At 45.7% G+C, this 22,049-nt stretch overlaps 1 protein-coding gene across 1 annotated transcript in view; it reads right to left on the reverse strand.

Annotated features, from left to right (window-relative positions):
* LOC148143973 (uncharacterized) overlaps positions 1 to 22,049 on the reverse strand; it is a 44,713-nt gene that overhangs the window by 20,945 nt on the left and 1,719 nt on the right. The window contains exon 2 of the mRNA XM_087975717.1: positions 17,426 to 17,530. The gene's annotated coding sequence lies outside the window, so the exon portion shown is untranslated. The remainder of the gene's footprint in view (positions 1 to 17,425; positions 17,531 to 22,049) is intronic.

Raw genomic sequence — 22,049 nt, forward strand, 5'->3', positions numbered from 1 at the left:
TACCTGAACTTACCGCCGGGCTCAGACTCTCATTGAAAGCTTTGAGCTCCAAGAGGTTTTTGTTTTAAAGCTGCTCATTTCTTTCAGCCTCCTGCACTAAGTTTAGAACATAGAACAAAGAACATAGAACAATACAGCGCACAACAGGCCCTTCCGCCCTCGATGTTACGCAACCTGTGAACTATTCTCAGCTCGTTCCCTGACACTATCCCAAAATCAACCATGCGCTTATCTAAGGATTGTTTAAATCTCCCTAATGTGGCTGAGTTGACTACCTTAGCAGGTAGGGCATTCCACACCCTTACCACTCTCTGCATAAAGAACATGCCTCTGACACCTGTCTTAAATCTATCACCCTTCAATTTGTAGTTATGCCCCCCTCGTACAAGCTGATGTCACTATCCTAGGAAAGAGTCTTTCACTGTCTACCCTATCTAATCCTCTGATCATCTTATATGTCTCTATCAAATCACCTCTTAGCCTCCTTCTTTCCAATGAGAACGGACCCAAGTCTCTCAGCCTTTCCTCATAAGACCCTCCCTCCAGACCAGGCAACAACCTGGTAAATCTCTTCTGCACCGTTTCCAATGCTTCCCACATCCTTCCTGAAATATGGGGGCCAGAACTATACACAATATTCCAAGTGTTTTGTATAGTTGCAGCGTGATATTGCGGTTCCGGAACTCAATCCCTCTCTGAACGAAACCTAACACACTGTATGCCTTCTTCACAGCACTATCCACCTGAGTGGCAACTTTCAGGGATCTACGCACATGGACTCCAAGATCACTGCCTTCCTGTTATTCTTCCCAAAGTGAATCACCTCACATTTAGCTGCATTGAACTCCATTTGCCACCTCTCAGCCCAATTCTGCTAATCCATCCACCTCTGCCTGCACCTAAGTAATTTTAAAAATGACAAACCGCAGTAGTCCCAAAACGGATCCTTGTGGCACACCACTAGTAACCGGACTCCAGGCTGAATATTTTCCATAAACCACCACTCGCTGCCTTCTTTCAGAATGCCAGTTTCTAATCCAAACTGCTAAATCACCCTCAATCCCATGCCTCTGCATTTTCTCCAACATCCTACCATGTGGAACCTTTACGGAGGTCCATGTACACCATGTCAACTGCCCTATCCTCATCTACATGCTTGGTCACCTTCTCAAAAAACTCAATAAGGTTTGTGAGCCACGATCTGCCCTTGATGAAACCATGTTGACTATCTGAAATCAAATTGTTGCTTGCTAGATGATTATAAATCCGATCTCTAATATTCCTTTCCAAAAGCTTTCCTTCAACAGAAGTAAGGCTCACTGGTCTATAATTACCTGGGTCATCTCTGCTGCCCTTCTTGAACAAGGGCACAACATTTGCAATCCTCCACTCTGGTACTAAGCCTGTAGACAATAACTCAAATATCAAAGCCAAAGGCTCTGCTATCTCCTCCCTCGCTTCCCAGAGAAACCTCGGATAAATCCCATCTGGCCGAGGGCACTTGTCTACTTTCACTCCTAGAATTGATAACACCTGAGTGCAACTAACCTGGATCCTTTCGAGTCTAATATCTCGTACCTCATTCTTCTCCTCTACAATATTCTCTTTTTCCTGAGTGAAGACCGATGAGAGATATTCATTAACACCTCTCCAATCTCCACAGGGCCCACATTCAACTTCCCACTTCTGTCTTTGATTAGCCCTATTCCTACCCTAATCATCCTTTTATTCCTCACGTACCTATAGAAAGCTTTAGGGTTCTCCTTTATTCTATTTGTTAAGGACTGCTCATGTCCTCTCATTGCTCTTAACTCTCTCTTGAAATCCTTCCTAGCTAATCTGTGACTCTCCATCGCCTCATCTGAACCATCTTGCCTCATCAACACATAAGCCTCCTTCTTCTTTGTAACAAGAGATGCAATTTCTGTTGTAAACCACGGTCCCCTTACCTTATCACTTCCTCCCTGCCGGACAGGACATACCTATCAAGGACACACTATATCTGTTCCTTAAACCAGCTCCACATTTCAATTGTTCCCATTCCCTGCATTTTGCTACCCTATTCTATGCATCCTAAGTCTTGCCTAATTGCATTATAATTGCCCTTGCCCCATCGATAACTCTTGACCTGTGGCATGTTCCTATCCCTTTACATCGCTAAATGAAACCTAACTGAATTATGGTCACTCTCTCCAAAGTGTTCACCTTCCACTAAATCAAACACCTGGCCTGGTTCATTTGCGAAGCACCAGATCCAGAGTGACCTCCCCTCTTGTCGGCCTTCGACATATTGTGTCAGAAAGCCCTCCTGCGCACACTGGACAAAAACTGATCCATACGAAGTACTAGAGTGAAAGCATTTGCAGTCAATGTTGGGGAAGTTAAAGTCCCCCATAATGACCACCCTGTTTCTTTCACTCCTACCCAGAATAATTTTGCTAATCCCCTCTTCCACCTCCCTGGATCTCTGCGGAGGCCTATAAAAAAACTCCAAGCAGTGTGACCTCTCCTCTCCTGTTTCTAACCTCAGCCCACATTACCTGAGTAGATGAGTCCTCATCAAAAGTTCTGTCAGCCACCGTTATATTATCCTTGACTAACAAGGCCACGCCTCTCCCTCTTTTACCGCCTTGGCTGTTCTTAATGAAAGATCAAAACCCTGGAACCTGCAACATCCATTCCTCACCCTGCTCTCTCCATGTCTCCGAAATGGCCACAACATCCAAGTCCCAGGTACCTATCCATGCTGCAAGCTCACCTACCTTATTGCGGATACTCTGGCGTTGAAGGAGACACACTTCAAATCACTTCACTGTCTACCAGCACATTCCTGTGACCCTGAAATCCAGTCCCTGTCCTTCCTACTCATCCTCCTGTGCATTGCAGCTACACCCCCCGGTTCCCATCCCCCTGCTGAGCTAGTTTAAACCCACCCGAATAGCACCAGCAAATTTCCCACCCAGGATATTAGTACCCCTCTGGTTCAAGTGAAGACTGTCCTGTTTGTACAAGTCCCACCTTCCCCAGAATGAGCCCCAATTATCCAAAAACCTGAAACCCTCCCTCCTGCACCATCCTTGCAGCCAGGTGTTCAGCTGATATCTCTCCCTATTCCTTGCCTTGCGTGGCATGGGTAACAAACCAGAGATAACCACTCTGTTTGTTCTAGCCCTCAGCTTCCACCTGAGCTCCCTGAAATCCTGCCTTACATCCCTATCCCTCTTTCTGTGGGAGATTAGAAATGTTTTTGCAGATGGGTGAGGGGGTGTAGTAGGGGGAAGGGAAGGGGAATTCTTGTAGCATGTAGCAAACATAAGGCTACGACTTTAATGAATATAGAGGGTCTTTTAAAGAAAATAGTTTTAAGCTAGGAAATAACTTTAAAGTGTTGTAGTTGACCACAAAAAGAAGCAGCAGGGGTATTTCACAATAAAGCTGAAGTATACGGATTCCATAATAAAGTGATTCCGCAATTTGTAAACTGAATAAGAAAGCGAACAGGCTCTGTTTTGGCGCGCATTTCTGCTTGATTGCAGAAGCGTCCAGTACTTAGAAGACTGTAATAAATTGTTCTTGTTTCCAAGGCTTTGTCTCAGGCTGATTGATTTGTGAGTGAGTTCTGTTTCTCACAATTGGGGGCCTCGTTCCGGGGTCCAAGACTCAGACCGCTCGACACTCTTGGGATGACCGGGGAGGTGCACCTCGCCGATTTCGGTGATCTCCGACTCCCTTGCTTGTCGTTCGCGGTTTGGGCGAGTACGATCCGGACTGGGAGACCCTGGAAACAAGGCGGGCAGACGCGGCGGGTTAGGTCGGGCAGCTCTTGTGCACAGGACCCGGGTAGGGAAAGGTCTTAAAGGATATATCCGGGTGACCGGGGGCAGCGGTATTTGCTGCAAGAATTGCTGCGGGACGGGGCACACCGAAATGACCAGGTAACTCTGTGCACAGACCAAGGTCAGAAGAGGGACCTTTTATGTCTTGCCTTGGTGGTCAGGACATATAAAAGTATGGGGAATTGGTGATATATAAAATTAAGCATATGTCAATGGAAAACAGCCAGTGTCAGAAGGGCTAGTAGTTGAAGGGCTACTGAGGATGCCCTTCATAACTAACTTATGACCAGACGTCCAGATGAATATTCAAAAGCTAGAGGAGTCGTTGCGGAAAGCTCAAAGTGTCTGTGAGACACGGTGTCTGTGTGTGTGTGTGTGTGTGTGTGTGTGAGAGAAAGAGCTGTCCAGCAACTAGAAAGTTTAACCCGGTGTGATTTGGTTTGAATGCACATTTGTTTGTTGGTGATTGAATGTTTCTGCTTTGTTCCCTGGAGCTTGAGATCCGGGACTGTTTTGAATCTGATTTCTACTATGGAAATTTTAACATGATTTCTCTTAACATTAAGGATTTTACAGATAATGAAATAAAATGTTAACTCCTGTTCTTTTTACAGGTCATGACTGCCTTACTATCAGTTTCTAACTAATCTCTTTTATCCTTACATAAAAGTGATTTATGGAGAACAGTTGAAGTCTCAAAAAGCATATAGTTGGTCAGATTAATTGGACGAGTAAGGTGTCTAGTCAGGACCCTGAAGGGGGTGTGGAAGAAGGTGACACCGGACCTCGTTAAGATTAATTAAATTAGCAACAATGGGAGGCACGGGGAGTTGCCTGGGTAACGATCGATCTGTAAATAACGTTAAAGGGGAATATATTTCACCCGACAGTCCTTTGGGGAGAATGTTGGGAAATTGGGAACACAACTCCCGGACGCGGGGGAAAGATAAGGCTACAATGATAAACTATTGTTATTTTGTCTGGACTAGAGAAAGTATTAAGGCGCCTGGTATTTTTTGGCCCAAATATGGGTCCGATGAGGATTGGCTGTGTCAAGATCTTAATATATATGTCACTCGGAAAGACGCGTACAGTCAAAAAGAGTCTGATTATGCGGTTTGTTGGATAGGGAGCGCGGGAGTAAAATTATGTCCCATGAATAGGGAGGAATCAGGGAAAGAACAGAAAAAGAATGAACAAGGGAAGCCACAATGGGATCCCTTAACGTGTTTGCCGCCCCCATATACTACTCCCCGGAACGAGCCTACAGCTCCCGAAGTAGAACCGTGTCCAGACACAGAAATGGGAACGGACTCTGAACTAAAAGATGCAGAACCTGGGGGGGGGGGGGGGGGCAGAGTCACTCGAGCCACCACACGTAAAGGAGGGGCAGAGATATTGGAAAATGTAAAATTATGTCCCTTACGAGAGGTTCCGATTGGGGAAGGTACAATCGGATATGTAAACGCTCCCTTAACTAGCAGTGAAGTTAGGGCCTTTACAAAGGAAATGAAAAGTTTAATAGAGGATCCAGTTGGACTAGCCGAACAATTAGAGCAATTCCTAGGGCCTAATTTATATACCTGGGGAGAACTGATGGCAATTTTAGGAACGTTATTTTCAGGGGAAGAACGAGGTATGATTAGGAGAGCAGCTTTATAGGAATGGGAAAACAGGCACCCAGTTGGGGAAGAAGGGGCCCCAGCAGAACAGAAATTCCCAAATGTTGACCCACATTGGGAAAATAATGACAGAGAACACAGGGAGTCAATGCGGGATCTATGAGAAATGGGAATATTAGGAATTAAAGAGGTGGCACCAAGATCATAAAACTTTGTTAAGGCCTTTGAAGTACGACAAGAGAAGGATGGAACCCCTTCTGCATTTCTTAAAAGGCTCAAGGAGGCCACAAGGAAGTGTTTGGGAATGGATCCCGATAATCAGATAGCACAGGGACACTTAAAGGTCCAGTTTGTAACGAAATCATGGCCGGACATACAAAAGAAATTACAGAAATTAGATGGATGGAGTGAAAGACAGATGGAAGAGGTGTTACGAGAGGCACAGAAAGTGTATGTGAAAAGGGAAGACGAGAAGCAGAAACAGAAAGCCAAAATGATGGTGGAGGCAGTAGAAGAAATAACAAAAAGGAGACTGGGGTCAAGGGATAACAGGAAGGGTAGGGGAGGACACGAAAGACAAGGGTCAGATACCTGGGAAAGGAGGCAACAAACCAGAGATAACCACTCTGTTTGTTCTAGCCCTCAGCTTCCACCCTAGCTCCCTGAAAGCCTGCCTTACATCCCTCTCCCTCTTTGTTTTGTGGTTAGCACTGCTGCCTCACAGCGCCAGAGCCCCCGGTTCAATTCCCTCCCCCCCGCCGTGCTGCGTCTGCGTGGGTTTCCTCCCACAGTCCAAAGACGTGCGGGTGAGGGTGAATTGGCCAAGCTAAATTGCTCCGTAGTGTTTGGTGACGGGGAATGGGGCTGGGTGTTTTGCTCTTTGGCGGGTCGGTGTGGACTTGTTGGCCCGAAGGGCCTGTTTCCACACTGGAGGGAATCTGATCTAAAGTTCTGGAATTTATATATTGAGGAACTGAAACCTGCAACCCATTCTAAAAGCAAAGCAGCGGTCCAGGTTTGTTCCAAATATTGCATCGGTTGCATGACACTGTGATGTTTTGGTATTAATTCTGTGTCTTATGATCCTGCAGCACAGCAACCGGCAGAAGAAGCAGCGCTGCAGAAGCCAGTGCTTCCAAATACACCTGGGTGGGCGGGGTTTACGATCTGCGTTCTGAAGGGGCGGGGCTTACGCGTCGCCTTGGCAGAGGAGGGGGCGTGGCCATCCAGAAGCCCGAATTGTGCCCGCGGCCTGTTTCCTCCGCTGGAGCTTCGGCTGCAGCAAGTAAGGTAAAGCTTTATCAATATTTCCTTTTACAGAGTTTGTATTTACTAACCAGTAATGGCTACTCAATATCATCATAAAGTCCCAAAATGCAATTCATTTCAATCCATAGCAGATCAGCACTAAGAGTTAATTTTCTACGGGATTCAACAGCCTCAGCACTAAAATAGTCTCACAAGGGAACGGCTGTGAATGTTATCACTTGGTGTCCTGTCCACACAGATTCACTGATGCTGAGGCAAACGTTCTTAATTGCCACACAGCATCCTGTTATCACTTGGTGAGCCCAGGTGTCCCTATCTTTAAGTTCTCTCCTCTTTCTGAGCCTTCCTGCCTGTTTATTTTCTAGTGCAGTAAATGTATTCAACAATTCAGCATTACATTTTAGTCTGAATGTTTAAAGGCAAGTTTTAAGACTATATACTTTCTCACCCAGATGCCCACACCCTCATTCCTCCCTTCGATTGCACCGAGATCACTGAAAGAGAAGGCTAATCCAAACGAATGCCCTTCAAGGTGGTCCTGCCATCAACATCCTGTAGAGCAACACCACCATTTTCGCAGCTCATCTGGTCATATTTATCATCGCCATCGACACGTGTGGGTGAGCCATCGGATCGCAAAAGGAACATCTTCTGGGGCAAATCTATATCACTAAGGGACCTCATAAGCCTAGCAATTAAATACCCAACAATACCAATACCGACAAACAAACATAGCTAAATTGATAAGCCAATTGTACCATGAACCCAATCTGCAGTTTCCCCAACTGGTCCCTTCAGTCATTCTGTCAAGGAATGCCTGGATCTCTTCTTGTATCTGAGGAATATTGCCAGTGAGATCGGGAATGCCCATAGTGCATTTATCTTGGACAATGGTGCAGACCTCACCCTCCCCGGCGAATATATAGTCTAAGGCATATCGATTCTGCACAGAGTAAAGACACAGGTCTGATAATCCCAGTTTACTCTGTTCCAGAGCCTCTTTAGTCTTATTTCCGCGAATGGTCAGGCCGCAAAAGAGGGAATTGCGGTTCTTTTAACTTGTCACTCCTGCCGATCCTTCCAACCTCAGGGTACTCTGGATTCCCCAGCCTATTGGGTGTCCTGTATTGTCACCCAGTCCCTTGGGATCCTTCCAGTTGGAGCGAGGTTGGCTGACACCGACCGCTGCATCCTCCTCAGATGGAGGTTCCATCGACTTGTCCATCGGCCAGGACAAGCTACTGTTGTGGGAACAAGGGCTCCGATGGTGACCTTATGAGGGACATCTTTGCCATCCAGGACAAGGAAATTGGTAGCTTTACCTTTACCTTAAGAAATAATAGTCTGGTTTGGTGTATATTAGGGAGAGTTTGTCCAAGTAGGTTACTGAAATGTTACAGCAGGGGGTCTGGTCAGATCTACAGGAGTAAAGGGTCGACGTTTTAGATTAGATTAGATTAGATTACTTACAGTGTGGAAACAGTGATGAATAGATTGGAATTGGAGACTGGGGACAGGCAAGTAAGTCATCTCCCGATAGAGAGGAGTAACATACTACTGCCTCTGGGGTGAATAGCGTTCTGTGGGCCTGTATAAATACGTTGTTTGTGGATTGAGGAGTTTCCCCTATCAGTCCACACCGCCCTGCCGAAGCGCAACCCACCCATACCCCTACACATCTACCCCTTACCGAACACTACGGGCAATTTACCATCGCCAATTCACCTGACCTGCACTTCTTTGGACCGTGGGAGGAAACCAGAGCACCCGGAGGAAACCCACGCAGACACGGGGAGAATGTGCAAACTCCACACAGTCAGTCGCCTGAGGTGGGAATTGAACCCGGGTCTCTGGCGCTGTGAAGCAGCAGTGCTACATTGTGCCACCGTGCCGCCCACGGTGGCACAGAGGAGTCGCTTGAGCGTTGTAAAAATGGGCCAAGGGATTCGAGCACTCGCACTGTATAGGAGACAATGGTCTTCAGAATGCTGTTCACATTGGGCTCTCCCTCAGCTCTATTGTACATGGTCTTGGTGACAGTATCAGATTCTGAAAAGAGAAAAGGCCTATAAATGCACAAGGGAAGGGTTCCGTTCCAGGTCCATGTGCCGCATAAGGCCTGCTGTACCCCAGCCAGTGTTAGGCCAGCTGTTTGTATACACAGACCCGAGGTATTGGAAAGTGATATTTCTCTTCACGGGGTAAACAGTAGGAAGTCTGATGAATAGATTGGAATCGGGGACTGGGGACGGGTCAAGTAAGTCATCTCCCGATAGAGAGGAGTAACATACTACTGCCTCTGGGGTGAAGAGCGTTCTGTAGGCCTGTATAAATAAGTTGTTTGTGGATTGAGGAGTTTCCCCTATCAGGATTCCCTTTTCTCGAGTCGGCCCGTCCTACAAAAAGGGATAATGTTCCTGGCCATATTTACCATAATAACAGGGTTGATCATTTTTATCTTCACTCGGCTTGCGACTGCAGGTAAAATAAAAAAAACATGGTAACGACATGATAACTCTCACTGATTTCTACTGTCCAGATGGACCATCTGGTCTTTCTGATGTAAGAGTCCATTGCAATAATCAATCTTCATCATGTTCCACACGTCAAAGGCGTCTGGTCCGGTGCACTGGTCGATATCTCCTCAGCATGGGTGGTGGATAATCTCTGATCATTCCTGGTCGCATCCATAGTCAGTGGCTTTCCCCATCAGGATGTTGTACGTGATCAGAAAGGTGAGGAGATAAGCGATCCCCAAATGTCCCTCCTCTTAGTTCAAGTATCTGTAATAAGATTAACATTAGAACAACAGCAAAATTCAAAACCCAACTGGACAGTGTCCACTCCTTTTGTTGAGATCCAGGATTCTCTCCTCCTCTTCCCCCCTTTTGATTGGTGCGGTCAATCAATTTACAACGGTGCAGTTGGACCCAAGCTGAGCGCTCAGCGACTGGGACCGCCGTAGGGGTGGGAAGTAAAACATGGAAGGGGCCATCAACGAGGTTGGAGACCTTTGCCAGTCCAGTTCTTGACGAGCACCAACGAACCAGGCTCTACCCGTGACAAGGCTGAAAGGGAGGGAACATCGCTGTAGGCCGCACGCTCCTGGGAGTGAAAGGCACGCATAACATTAGTTAGAGCAAGAACATAACCAATCATTGCTTCGGTCATGTGGTGGACGTGGACTGAGAAGGGTGCCGAATCGATCCAAGGGTACGGAGGCGGTGACCAGAGAGACTGTCAGCTGGAGACAGTCATGTCTTGCCCGCAGATATGGATCGCATCTGGAATAAGGCCACAGGGATTAGCATAACCAGGAGAGGCCAGACTCTGCCATTAATTTGGCAAGTTTAGTCTTGAGTCTGGTTAAAACATTCAACAAGGCCGGCCGCCTGAGGATAAGCTCCATGCAGTTGCTGACAAATACAAAGCTGGGAACAGAGTTCTCCGTTAATATTACCTACAAAGTTGGTCCATTGACCGAGCTAATGCACGCAGGTATACTGAAGCAGGGAATTATTTCCTTAAACAAAATCTTCACCACAGTCTCAGCAGTAGCATGAAGAGGAGGGAAGGTTTCAATCCACTTACAAAAGACATCAACAATAAGCAAAACACATTTATAGCAACTCAACTCATTTCTCCAACTCAATGAAGTCCAGTTGAAGTGTCTCCAAGGGACCTCCAGCAAGGGAGTTCTCGTAGAGATACTTGAACTAAGAGGTGGGGGATCGCCTACCCATGGACCTGTTTGATCACGTACAACATCCTGATCGGGAAAGCCACTGACTGAGTATCGATGCAATCTGGAATGATCTGAGATTATCCTGGTGTCATTTGGTGCACCAGATCAGACGCTTTCAACATGGAGTCGCTTGAGCGATGGCGTGAGCTGCCAGAGGAAGTGGTGGGTGCTGATACGATGACAAGTTAAAAGGCCCCTGGATGGGCATATGAATATGAAGGGTTCAGTTGGGTCAGGGCCAAGTGATGGCAAATGCGACTGGAGTCATAGAGATGTACAGCACAGAAACAGACCCTTCGGTCCAATCCGACCTTGCTGACAAGATAGCCAACCCAATTTAGTCCCAGCTGCCAGCACCCGGCCCATATAGGGGCCAAGTGATGGCAAACGTAACTAGATTAATTTGGGATATCTGGGTAGGTTGGGCCAAAGGGTCAGTTTCCGTGCTGTGTGAGTCTAATTGTCTTCAGTCGAAGCAGAAGTGTGGTTATGAAGGCTGGACTTTCAGAGCATGTTTTGCCCTGACTGGGAGCAGAAGGGTTTGACTGAAGTGTGTTGGTGTTAATGCCTTGATGTCTCATTTTGCTCCCACCTTCCCAGGGTCGTTAACCATTTTGTGTCTGGTCCTTCCTCAAGAAGCTGCGTTGCAGGTTCACCCTGAATTGACACTTTTTTTTTGCTTCCCAAAATTAGACCTGCTCACTCTCAGCAGGATCCCAGTGTTGTGAAAGATATTAACTTTCAGGTGGAGGTATCCAAAATTCAGAGAGATGTCAGTCTTGACGTTTTTGCTTTTCTGCCCCTGTAAGATCCTGAATCAGCACCTTCAGGAGAATTAGATAGAGCAGAGTGAGAACAGAGGGGGAAGAGGGTGTGGGAGTGCTTTCAATTTTGTGGAATAACAAAAGAAAAGAATATTCCACAAAATAGAATTGCTTGTTCTGAATTTCTACCCTGCACTGATAGTGATGACTTTTGTAATCTGTTTTTAACAGTGTATTTGAAGATCTGAAGACTGAAGCTTCAAAATCAACAGATGAAGGGCTGATGCCCGAAACATTGACTCTCCTGCTCCTCAGATGCTGCCTGACCTGTTGTGCTTTTCCAGCGGCACACTTTTCGACACTGACTCTCCAGCGTCTGCAGTCCTCACTTTGACGTCAATGTCTGACAGTCACTCAATCCATCGGGACCGCAATGATTTTCAACTATGATTCTGTGAGAAGGAGCAAAGCGTTTTGTTTCCTGTTTGAGTACGTTTTCAGCATCAGTGGGACTGAATGAGAGACCCAACTGTTGCAGCGCACTGAGTGTTGAGCCTGAAACAGTTATACGGCCTGGGAAGAGGAATTCACGGTGGGGAGGGGCTCCACACGCATGTGTGTGTAACTGAAGCTTCGGCCATGGAGAAACACGAGGAATCCAGCCCTGTGGAGAAACGATGGAAGTGTGGCGACTGCAGGAAAAGCTTCTGTGTCCCGTCTGTCCTGGAGACTCATCGGCGCAGCCACACCAGGGAGAGCCCGTTCCCCTGTCCCGTCTGCGGGAAGGGCTTCAGCACTTCCTCCACCCTGCTAACCCACCAGCGGATCCACACTGGGGAGACGCCCTTCAGCTGCCCCGAGTGTGCAGGAAGGCCTTCAGCGATTCCTCCACCCTGCTGAGGCACCATCGGGTCCACACGGGGGAGAGGCCCTTCAGTTGCCCCGGGTGCGGGAAGAGATTTACCCAGGCCTCCAACCTGCTGACCCTCCAGCGGGTCCACACAGGAGAGAGGCCCTTCAGCTGCCCCCTGTGCAGGAAGGGCTTCACCAGCTCTACCAACCTCCAGAGGCACCAGGGAGTTCATGTACCATCGCAGGGGGATTGAAGGCACGATGGTTGAGTGCCAGTATCGACTGGACTACCAACCCAGTTCCAGGGGCTCCCGGGTTTGAATCCCACTGCAGCAGATGGTGCGATACAGGGTATGGGTTGAAACTGCCGAGTGAGGCAATACTTCCTCCGGGTTACGGCTGTACCAAGGATCCAATTACAAAGGGACAACTTGGTGGTGACCAATAGTAAAGAAGTGAGGTAGGGGGGTGGTGGGGTAGCGTGTACGTTTTGACCTTGAACTGTTTAAAAAGCAGCTACTTTTTCTCTGCCTTTTTGCTGAGGGGGTTTGAAGCTGTAACAAAGTTGGATCTCAATAAAAGTTACCTGAAATTACCCCCGGCTCAGACTCTCATTGAAAGCTTTGAGCTCCAAGGTTTTTGTTTTAAAGCTGCTCATTTCTTTCAGCTTCCTGCACTAAGCTTCCAATGTGGCGTATCAGATGGATCAGTGAATGAGCAGCCAGTTTCGTTAGAAATTGTGAATTTTTCAGGAGGGCATAGTGTGTCATTTCATCGGCGTTGTAAAGTTTACTGGCAGCATTGGGAGGTGTGGGCTGTGCTCACTAGAAATGATGTGGAGGAGCCGGTGGTGGACTCGCCTGGATGAAGTTAAAAATCACACAACACCAGGTTATAGTCCAACAGGTTTATTTGGAAATGTGAGCTTTTGGAGCACTGCTGCTTCATCGGGTAGCTGTAGAGCAGGATCATAAGACACAGATTTTATAGCAAAAGATCACAGTGTCATGCAACTGATAGCAATCTTGGTTTGTTCAATATATCCTGTTAAGTCTTTCACCTTTTAGAATGCGTTGCAGGTTTCAGTTCATTAATATGTAAATCCCAGAACATCTTTTGATTCACATTCTCAAGATGACTTAAGTTTTTTTTTAATAAGTGACAACTCAGCCCAGACAGCCCCGATAAAGGTGTGAGGTTCGAGTCTGTCAATGTCCCAATTTTGAATCAGACTGGTTCTATTTCCAAAGTAGGAATTTATAAAATATTACATGGATTGACTGCCTGCAGACTGTGCACTTTTTGAGCAAAATTGAATGTATCTGCAAACATAATTCTGCCAATACAAATTTGCCCAAAAAGTGATATGTGAGTTTATGCATGAGTGCACATAAGAGTGTGATGGAGTATATGCCTGTGAGTGTGTTGGGGGTGTATGTGTGCGTGTCTGAGAGAGCACGTGTGTATGAGTGAGGTATGAATAAAAGCAAGGGCTTGCATTTTGCTAAAGCAAGGACAGTCAGGACTTGTACAGTTAATGGTAGGGCCCTGTGTCATGCTGTAAGGGAGAGACATGGTGGGGTTCAGGTACACAGTTCTTTCAAAGTTGCTTCACTGCGAGACAGGGTGGTTAAAAAGGCATTTGGCATACTTGCCTTCATTGTTCACCACATTGAGTAAAGGAGTTGGGACATCATGTTGAGGTTGTACAGGATGTTGGTGAGGCCACTTTCAGAGTACTGAGTATGGTTCTCGTGTCCCTGTAATAGGAAGAATACTATTAGAGAGGGTTCGGTAAAGATTTACCAGGAAGTTGCCAGGACTGGAGGGTTTGAGTTATAATGAGAGGCTGGGACCTTTTTCACTGGAGCACAGGAGGTTGGGGGGTGACATTATTGAGATTGATAAAATCATGAGGAGTGGAGGTAAGGTGAATAGCAAAGGCTCTTCCTTAGCGTTGGGGAGCTCAAGACTAGGGGGGATATTTCTTTAAAGTGAGAGGAGAGAGATTTAAAAGGAACCCGAAGGGCAATGTTTTGACAGAGGGCGGTTTACACATGGAATGAACTTGTTGAGGATGTGGCCAATGCAGGTACGTTTACAAAGTCTAAACGACATTTGGATGGGTACATGAATAGAAAGGTTTAGAGGGATTTGGGCCAAACGCAGGCAAGTGAGGCTAGTTTAGTTTGGGAACCCTGGTCGCCATGGATGAGTTGGACCAAAGGGTCTATTTCTGTGCTGTCTACCTCTCTGAACCAGAAGTGATCTTATTGAAACCAGTAGAATTCTGAAAGGGGCTTGACAGGATAGATGCAGATAAAACGCTCCTTTGTGGTGGGAGTCATAGAATCCCAACAATGTGGAAACAGGCCATTCAGCCCATCTATTCCACACTGGCCCTCTGAACAGCATCCCACACATACCCACCCCCTTACTCCATATTTCCCATGGCCAATCCACCCTCAGTTTCACATCCCTGGTCACTATGGGTAATTTAGCACAGCCTATCCACCCTGATCTCTACACCCTAATCTATAAATTACCTTCTCAAAAATGTAATTTAAATGTCAAGTTTTTCTCTAAGAAAAATGTTAGTCTGACAACATTCGGGCGCAGACAGAATTCACACTTATTGTTAGAAAAGCTCTGCATTTGAATGACATTCTTGAGAAGGTAACAAAAAAGAAGTTCTGGGATTAACAAACCAAAGAGCAGAAACCTATTCTAAAAGATGAAGGATTTAATCTAAAATTGTTTGATGTGTCACATTTCCATGACCCTAGACTCCTTTGGATATAAATTATCATCATGATCTCATTCTCCACGATTACCTAATGAAGGAGCGGCGCTCCAAAAGCTAGTGCTTCCAAACAAACCTGCTGGATTATAACCTGGTGTTGTGTGATGTTTAACTTTGTCTGTGGGAAACACATGAGTTGTGGGTCTGGTAAGAGTTCTTATTTTGTGATCTATTCCAAGTGAAATTTCTCCTCTGCACAGGCACGGGTGAACAGTTTGTTTTTGTGCTTTGTGCGAGATCGGGCTAGCAGCTTTTAAATCCTTATGTTAAACAGTTCAAGTAAACTGTCAATCAACAATTATATTCCGAGAGTGGTACTTCCAGCTCTGGTAATCCTGTTGCATCAACAGAGAGGGAGAGTTTGTCACATCTAAAGAGCAGACAGAAAAGTTATTTCACTTGTTGAGTCGGTTCCTCACTCAGATGAGACTGGATACTGCTTTTAATGGATCATAAATAAATGCTACAATGGAACACCTTAAATTCAAGGAATTTTGAAAGGGCAAACGAACAGTAACTTTGAACAGAAATGTTCTTCCATTTCCAACCTTGGTTGAGCCAAATGAAGCATTTTTACTGATAGCTCCATAATCATGTTCCTGCTGGATTTTTTTCAGGGCAAACAATTTCTGGTGGGAGAAATTCTGCATCCTGGGAAGGCGGGGAAATGAGAAAAAAAGCTGTTGAAAGCTTTGAACTGTGGGCCCATGAGCTCTCGTGGGAGCAGTGCATTTGCCAAAAACATTTCGGAGGAATTCTGTTTACCTGTTGGACTGAAAATAGTTTCCCCACTGAACGTTAAACAGGTATTGAGAACATTGTGCATTATAGAGTGTGTTCCTGAGGACTGGAGGAGGATTGAACTTGCCAACGTGAACCACACTTTGCAGGGAGAGGAAATTTCTCTGGATGGAATAGGTTGATGGAAGTCAACAATTGTCAGATTATTTCATGAAAATAACAGCTGGTATGGGGATCCCAGAAGAGGGGCGTCTGTAATGAGCACACAGAAACAAACCCTTCAGTCCAGGCCAACCAGATATGCTAAATTAATCTAGTGACCCATTTGCCAGCATTTGGCCCATATCCCTCTGAATTCTTCCTATTCATGTCCCCATCCAGATGCATTTTTTTCTTCGGAGAATACTTGGGTGAGAGCCAAGATATGCAATATCTCAATGGAAAATAATGAAGCAGCTCATTTATTTTGAAATTATTTCAATTAGTTGGTCAATTGCCAACTAATAGCTGCATAACTGTCGTCAATATTGATACCCAGGAAAGCTATTTTGTTTAGTATATTTCCTTTGTAAAGATCTTATCCAAATTATAAAATGAATGTATTTTCATATGAAATAAAATTTGCAGTGTTTTATTAAATGGTTGAAAGTAACTTTGCACTTAATTGCTCCATTTGGGTTTAAACATTGTGACTTAGATAAAAGTGATCTTTGCTGGGGGCATCTGAAGCTGTAACAATGTTGGGACACAATAAAGGTTACCTGAACGTTCTGCCGGACTCAGACTCTCATCGAAAGCTTAGAGCTCCAAGTGGTTTTTGTTTTAAAGCTGCTCATTTCTTGCAGCCTCCTGTACTAAGTTTCCAATGTTGTGTATCAGATGGAGCAGTGACTGAGTAGCTGGTTTCGTTAGAAGTTTAAATTTTTCGGGAGTGCAGGCACTGCATCGTTTCATCGGCAGTTTACTGGCAGCACTGGGAAGTATGGGTTGTGTTCATTAGAAAGGAGGTGGAGGTGCTGCTGTTGGACTAGGTGGGACAAGGTTTAAAAATCACAACACTGGATTATAGTCCAACAGGTTTATTTGGAAGCACTAGCTTTCAGAGTGCTGCTCCTTCATCGGGTAGCTGTGGAGCAGGATCATAAGACACAGAGTTAAGAGCAAAAGATCAGTGTCATGCAACTGAAATGATATATTGACAAATGTAGATTGCTGTTAAGTCTTTCATCTTTTAGAATGGGTTGCAGGTTTTATTTCATTAATGTGTACATTGCAGAACTATTATTAAGTCGTATTCTCAAGATCACTTAAGGTTTTTTTTAAAAACAGGTGACAGCTCAGCCCAGACAATGCATGAAAGGTGAGTCAGTATCCCAATCTTAAATCAGACTGGTTCTATTTCCAAACTAGGAATTTATAAAATATTATATGGACTGACTACCTGCATGTTGTGCGCTTTTTGTGCAAAATTGAATATATCTGTAAATATTATTCTGCAAATGCACCCCATCGTTATATGTGTGCGCGCGCGTGTGTGTGTGCACATGCTTTGTAAATGGAGTATGATGGAGGAGAAGCCTGTGAGAGGGTGTGTGTACATCTGAGAGAGAGCATACGTATGAGAGAGGTATAGATAAAAGTGAGGGGTTGCATTTTCCTAAAATAAGGGCAGGACTTGTACAGAGGGATAGGGGGGGGGGGGGGGGGAAAGAGGGAGGGGTTCAGGTACATACTTCATTGAAAGTTGCATCACTGGTTGGAAGGGTGCTTCACAAGGCATTCAGCCCACTTACCTTATTTGTTCACACCATTGAATAAAGGAGTTGGGACATCATTTAGAAGTTATACAGGATGTTGGTGAAGCCACTTGTAGAGTACTGAGAACGCTTCTGGTGGCCCTGTAATAGGAAGAATACTATTACAGAGGGTTCAGTAAAGATTTACCAGGATGTTGCCAGGACTGGAGGGTTTGAGTTATAAGGAGAGGCTTGAGACTCTCTTCACTGGAGCACAGGAGGTTGAGGGGTGACCTCATTGAGATTGATATAATCATGAGGGTTCTAGGTAACATGAGCATCAAAAATAGCGAGGACCCTGCACGGTTATGTTAAGTGACGGGGGGGGGGGGGGGGGGTTGAAATTGTGGCATTTGGACACTTTAAATCCATCAGGAACAGCATCTCCATAGAGCATACTGTGCATGTCAGGTGAGGTGCCAGAAGACTGGAGGTTGGCTAATGTGGTGCCACTGTGGTAAGGACAAGCCAGGGAACTTTAGACCAGTGAGCCTGACATTAGTGGTGGGCACATTGTTGGAGGGAATCCTGAGGGACAGGATGTACATGTATTTGAAAAGGCAAGGACTGATTAGGGATAGTCAACATGGCTTTTTGTGTGGGAAATCATGTCTCACAAACTTGATTGAGTTTTTTGAGGAAGTAACAAAGAGGATTGAGGAAGGCAGAGCAGTAATGTGATCTATATGGACTTCAGTAAAGCGTTTGACAAGGTTCCCCATGGGAAACTGATTAGCAAGGTGAGATCTCAAGGAATACAGAGAGAACTAGCCATTTGGATACAGAACTGGCTCAAAGGTAGAAGACAGAGGGTGGTGGTGGAGGGTTGTTTTTCAGACTGGAGGTCTGCGACCAGTGGAGTGCCACAAGGATCGGTGCTCGGTCCTCTATTTTTGTCATTTACATAAATGATTTGGATGCGAGCATAAGAGGTACAGTTAGAGGGAGAGGCTTGAACAGGCTGGGGCTGTTTTCCCTGGAGTGTCAGAGGCTGAGGGGTGACCTTATAAAGGTTTACAAAATTATGAGGGGCATGGACAAGATAAATAGACAAAGTTTTTTCCCTTGGGTTGGGGAGTCCAGAACTAGAGGGCATAGGTTTAGGGTGAGAGGGGAAAGATATAAAAGAGACCTACGGGGCAATGTTTTCACACAGAGGGTGGTACGTGTATGCAATGAGCTGCCAGAGGAAGTGGTGGAGGCTGGTACGAATTAAGAGGCATTTGAATGGGTATATGAATAGGAAAGGTTTGGAGGGATGTGGGCCAGGTGTTGAGGGGCGGGACTAGATTGGGTTGGGATATCTGGTCGGCATGGACGGGTTGGACCGAAGGGTCTGTTTCCATGCTGTACACTTCTGACTCTATGCTGGTTCAGCAAAAGCCGCGCATGCTCTGTCTACAGAAACAGTGCAAACCCTTCTTCAAATGGACCAATGAGAAGCCAGACAAGGAGCCTGGTCCTCCTGCCAATCAGAACTCCCCAGTTGTCTGAATGCGGAAGATGGACCATCAGGTTCTGAAGCTGCTGCTTCTCTCCAAATGAAGATCGAGCTTCACCTCAGACTGCAACTTCCTTCCTCTATCCGCCATCTGTGAGTACGGCACTGTCTTTACCATTTCATTTTTTCATTCTGGGGTTAAATTGTTGACTTGCAGCAACTGAAAAGAAAGCGAGTGAATCCAGGGAGGGGACAGAGTCGGGAAACGTTGGTCCAGGTCTGTGTCTCAATTGGCAAATGCACAGCAAATGCAGTCCCACAGTGTGAAGTTATAACCTCGGTTATGAAAAAATAACTGCCAAAAGGAGGTACATTGTTCAAATGGCGACATATTGGGATGTGGAGAAAGTGAGGACTGCAGATGCTGGAGATGAGAGTCGAAAAGTGTGGCACTGGAAAAGCACAGGAGGTCAGACAACATCCGAGCAGCAGGAGAATCGACGTTTCAGGCACTAGCCCTTCCTCAGGAATGATGTGTGGATGTAAAAAGTGGCCTCAGCATCCTTCCACACCAGTCACTGCCAGTTGTCAGACGGATGCAGCAAGCAATCAGCAAGGCAAGAGGTATATTAGCAAGAGGAAATGATTTCAGAAGTAGGGATGTCTTCCTGCAGTTAGGGGGTCATTGAATATATTCAAGGCTGAGTTCATCTGATTTTGGAACAACCATGAAGTGGATGTTTATGGGGGAAGGCAAGTAAAATGGTTTTAAGACCAGTATAGAACAGTTAGAGTCATACAGCACAGAACAGAGCCTTTCGCCCAACTCGTCCATGCTGACTATATTCACAAACTAAACTAGTCCCACCCGACTGTGTTTGGCCCATATTCCTCTGAACCTTTCCTATTCATGTACTTATCCAAATGTCTTTTAAACGTTGTTACTCAACCTGCATCCACCATTTCCTCTGGACATTCATTCCACACAAACCACGGTTTAAAAAAAAAGGTGCTCATGTGTTTTTTAAATCTTTCTCCTCTCACCTTAATTTGCAGCCTAATCTTGAAACGACACATGCCAATCACCTTATCTACGCCCCTCATGGTTTTGTAAACCTCTATAAAGAGAACAACGAACCTTACAGCACAGGAACAGGCCCTTCAGCCCTCCAAGGCGATGCTGATCGAGATACTCTATCTAAACCTGCCGCCTATTTTCTAAGGATCTGTATCCCTCTGCTCCTTGCCCATTCATGTCTCTGTCTAGATACATCTTAAATGACGCTATCGATCCCACCCCTACTGCCTCCACTGGCGATGCATTCGAGGCGCCCACCACCCTGTGTAAAGAACTTTCCATGTATATCTCCCTCAAACCTTTCCCCTCTCACTTTGAACTCGTGACCCTGAGTAATTAAGTCTTCCCCTCTGGGAAAATAATTCTTACTATCCACCCCTGTTTACACCCCTCATGGTTTTTAGGCCTCAATCAGGACCCCCCCCTCAACCTCCTTATTTCCAATGAAAATAATCCTAATCTACTCAATCTCTCCTTATAGCTCGCGCTCTCCATAACAGGCAACATCCTGGTGAACCTCCTCTGCACTCTCTCCACAAGTATCCACATCCTTTTGGAAATCTGGCGACCGGAATTGTACGCAGTATTCCAAATGCGCCAAACCAAAATCTTATATAACTTTAACATGACCTGCCAGCTCTTTTACTCAATCCGTCCGATGATGGAACGCGTGTTGTATACTGCCTTGACCACTCTACTGACATGCGTTGCCACCTTCAGAGAACAATAGACCTGAACACACAGATCTCTCTGTACATCAATTTCCCCTAGGACCTTTCCATTTACTGTACAGCTCGCTCTTGAATTGCATCTTCCAAAATGCATCACCTTGCATTTGTCTGGATTGAACTCCATCTGCCATTTCTCTTCCCAACACTCCAATCTACATTCTGCTGTATCGTCTGACAGTCCCCTTCACTATCTGATATTCCATCAATCTGAATGTCATCTGCAAACTTGTTAATGAGGCACCCGATACCTTCACCTTTCAACCTCCTGTGCTCCAGTGAAAAAAGTCCCAGCCTACCCACCAATAGGTGTGAATTCTGTCTGGGTCCCAATGTCGAGTCAGCCTGACATTTTGGATAGAAAAGCTCTGCATTTAAATTATGTTCTTGAGAAAGTGACTGAAAACAGGTTCTGGGATTAACATACCAAAGAACAGAACCCCATTCTAAAAGATGGAAGATTTAATCTAAATTGTTTAATGTATCACATCTCCATGAACTGGACTCTGTTGGCTATAAATAGTCTAATCATGATCTTATTCCCCACAACCACCTGAAGCAGCAGCAGCAGCACTTCAGAGTGCCAGAGATCCGGGTTCAATTCCCACCTCGGGCAACTGTCAGTGTGGAGTTTGCACATTTTCCCAGTGTCTGCGTGGGTTTCCTCCCACAGTCCAAAGATGTGCAGGTTAGGTGACGTGGCCACGCTAATTTGCCTGTAGTGTTAGGTGAAGGGGTAAATGTTGGGGAATGGGTCTGGGTGGGTTGCTCTTCGAAGGGTCGGTTTGGGCTGAAGGGCCTGTTTCCACACTAAGTAATAAAATCTGAAATAAATCTAATCGCTCCGAAAGCTAGGGCTTCCAAACAAACCACGTTATGGCAGCAGCGGGAGGTGTGCATTATATTCACTAAAAACAGTTAAGCAGTTAGATAACACGTTCGAGTGGGAAGTGTGTATAACATGATCTCACAACTCCTATACTCAATGCTATGAGCAATGAAGGAAAGCAAACCAAACGCCGCCTTCACTACTCTGTCCACCTGAGACTCCAGCACTCCAAGGTCTCTTTATTCTGCAACACTCCCCTTAACTGTGTCAGTCCTGCCTGGATCGCTTGACCAAAATGCAAATCTCTGATTTCTCTAAATTAAACTCCAACTGACACTCCTCGGTTCATCAGCCGATCCCATAAATTCCAATTTATAGTGAACTCTTTCCTCTCTTATTCCCTGGAAGCTAAAAATCTCCATCCCACACTCACTCCCTCCATTTTCACTTTGCTTATAGCAGAAGAATGTAACTGAGAAACTTATCAGCCACGATTGAATGGAATGAGCAGACCTGGTGGCCTAATTTCTGCTCCTATGTCTTGT

This window comes from Chiloscyllium plagiosum, unplaced genomic scaffold (assembly GCF_037043375.1).
Source record: "Chiloscyllium plagiosum isolate Xiang-an unplaced genomic scaffold, Cpla_swu_hap1 HiC_scaffold_27, whole genome shotgun sequence".
NCBI lineage: Eukaryota > Metazoa > Chordata > Chondrichthyes > Orectolobiformes > Hemiscylliidae > Chiloscyllium > Chiloscyllium plagiosum.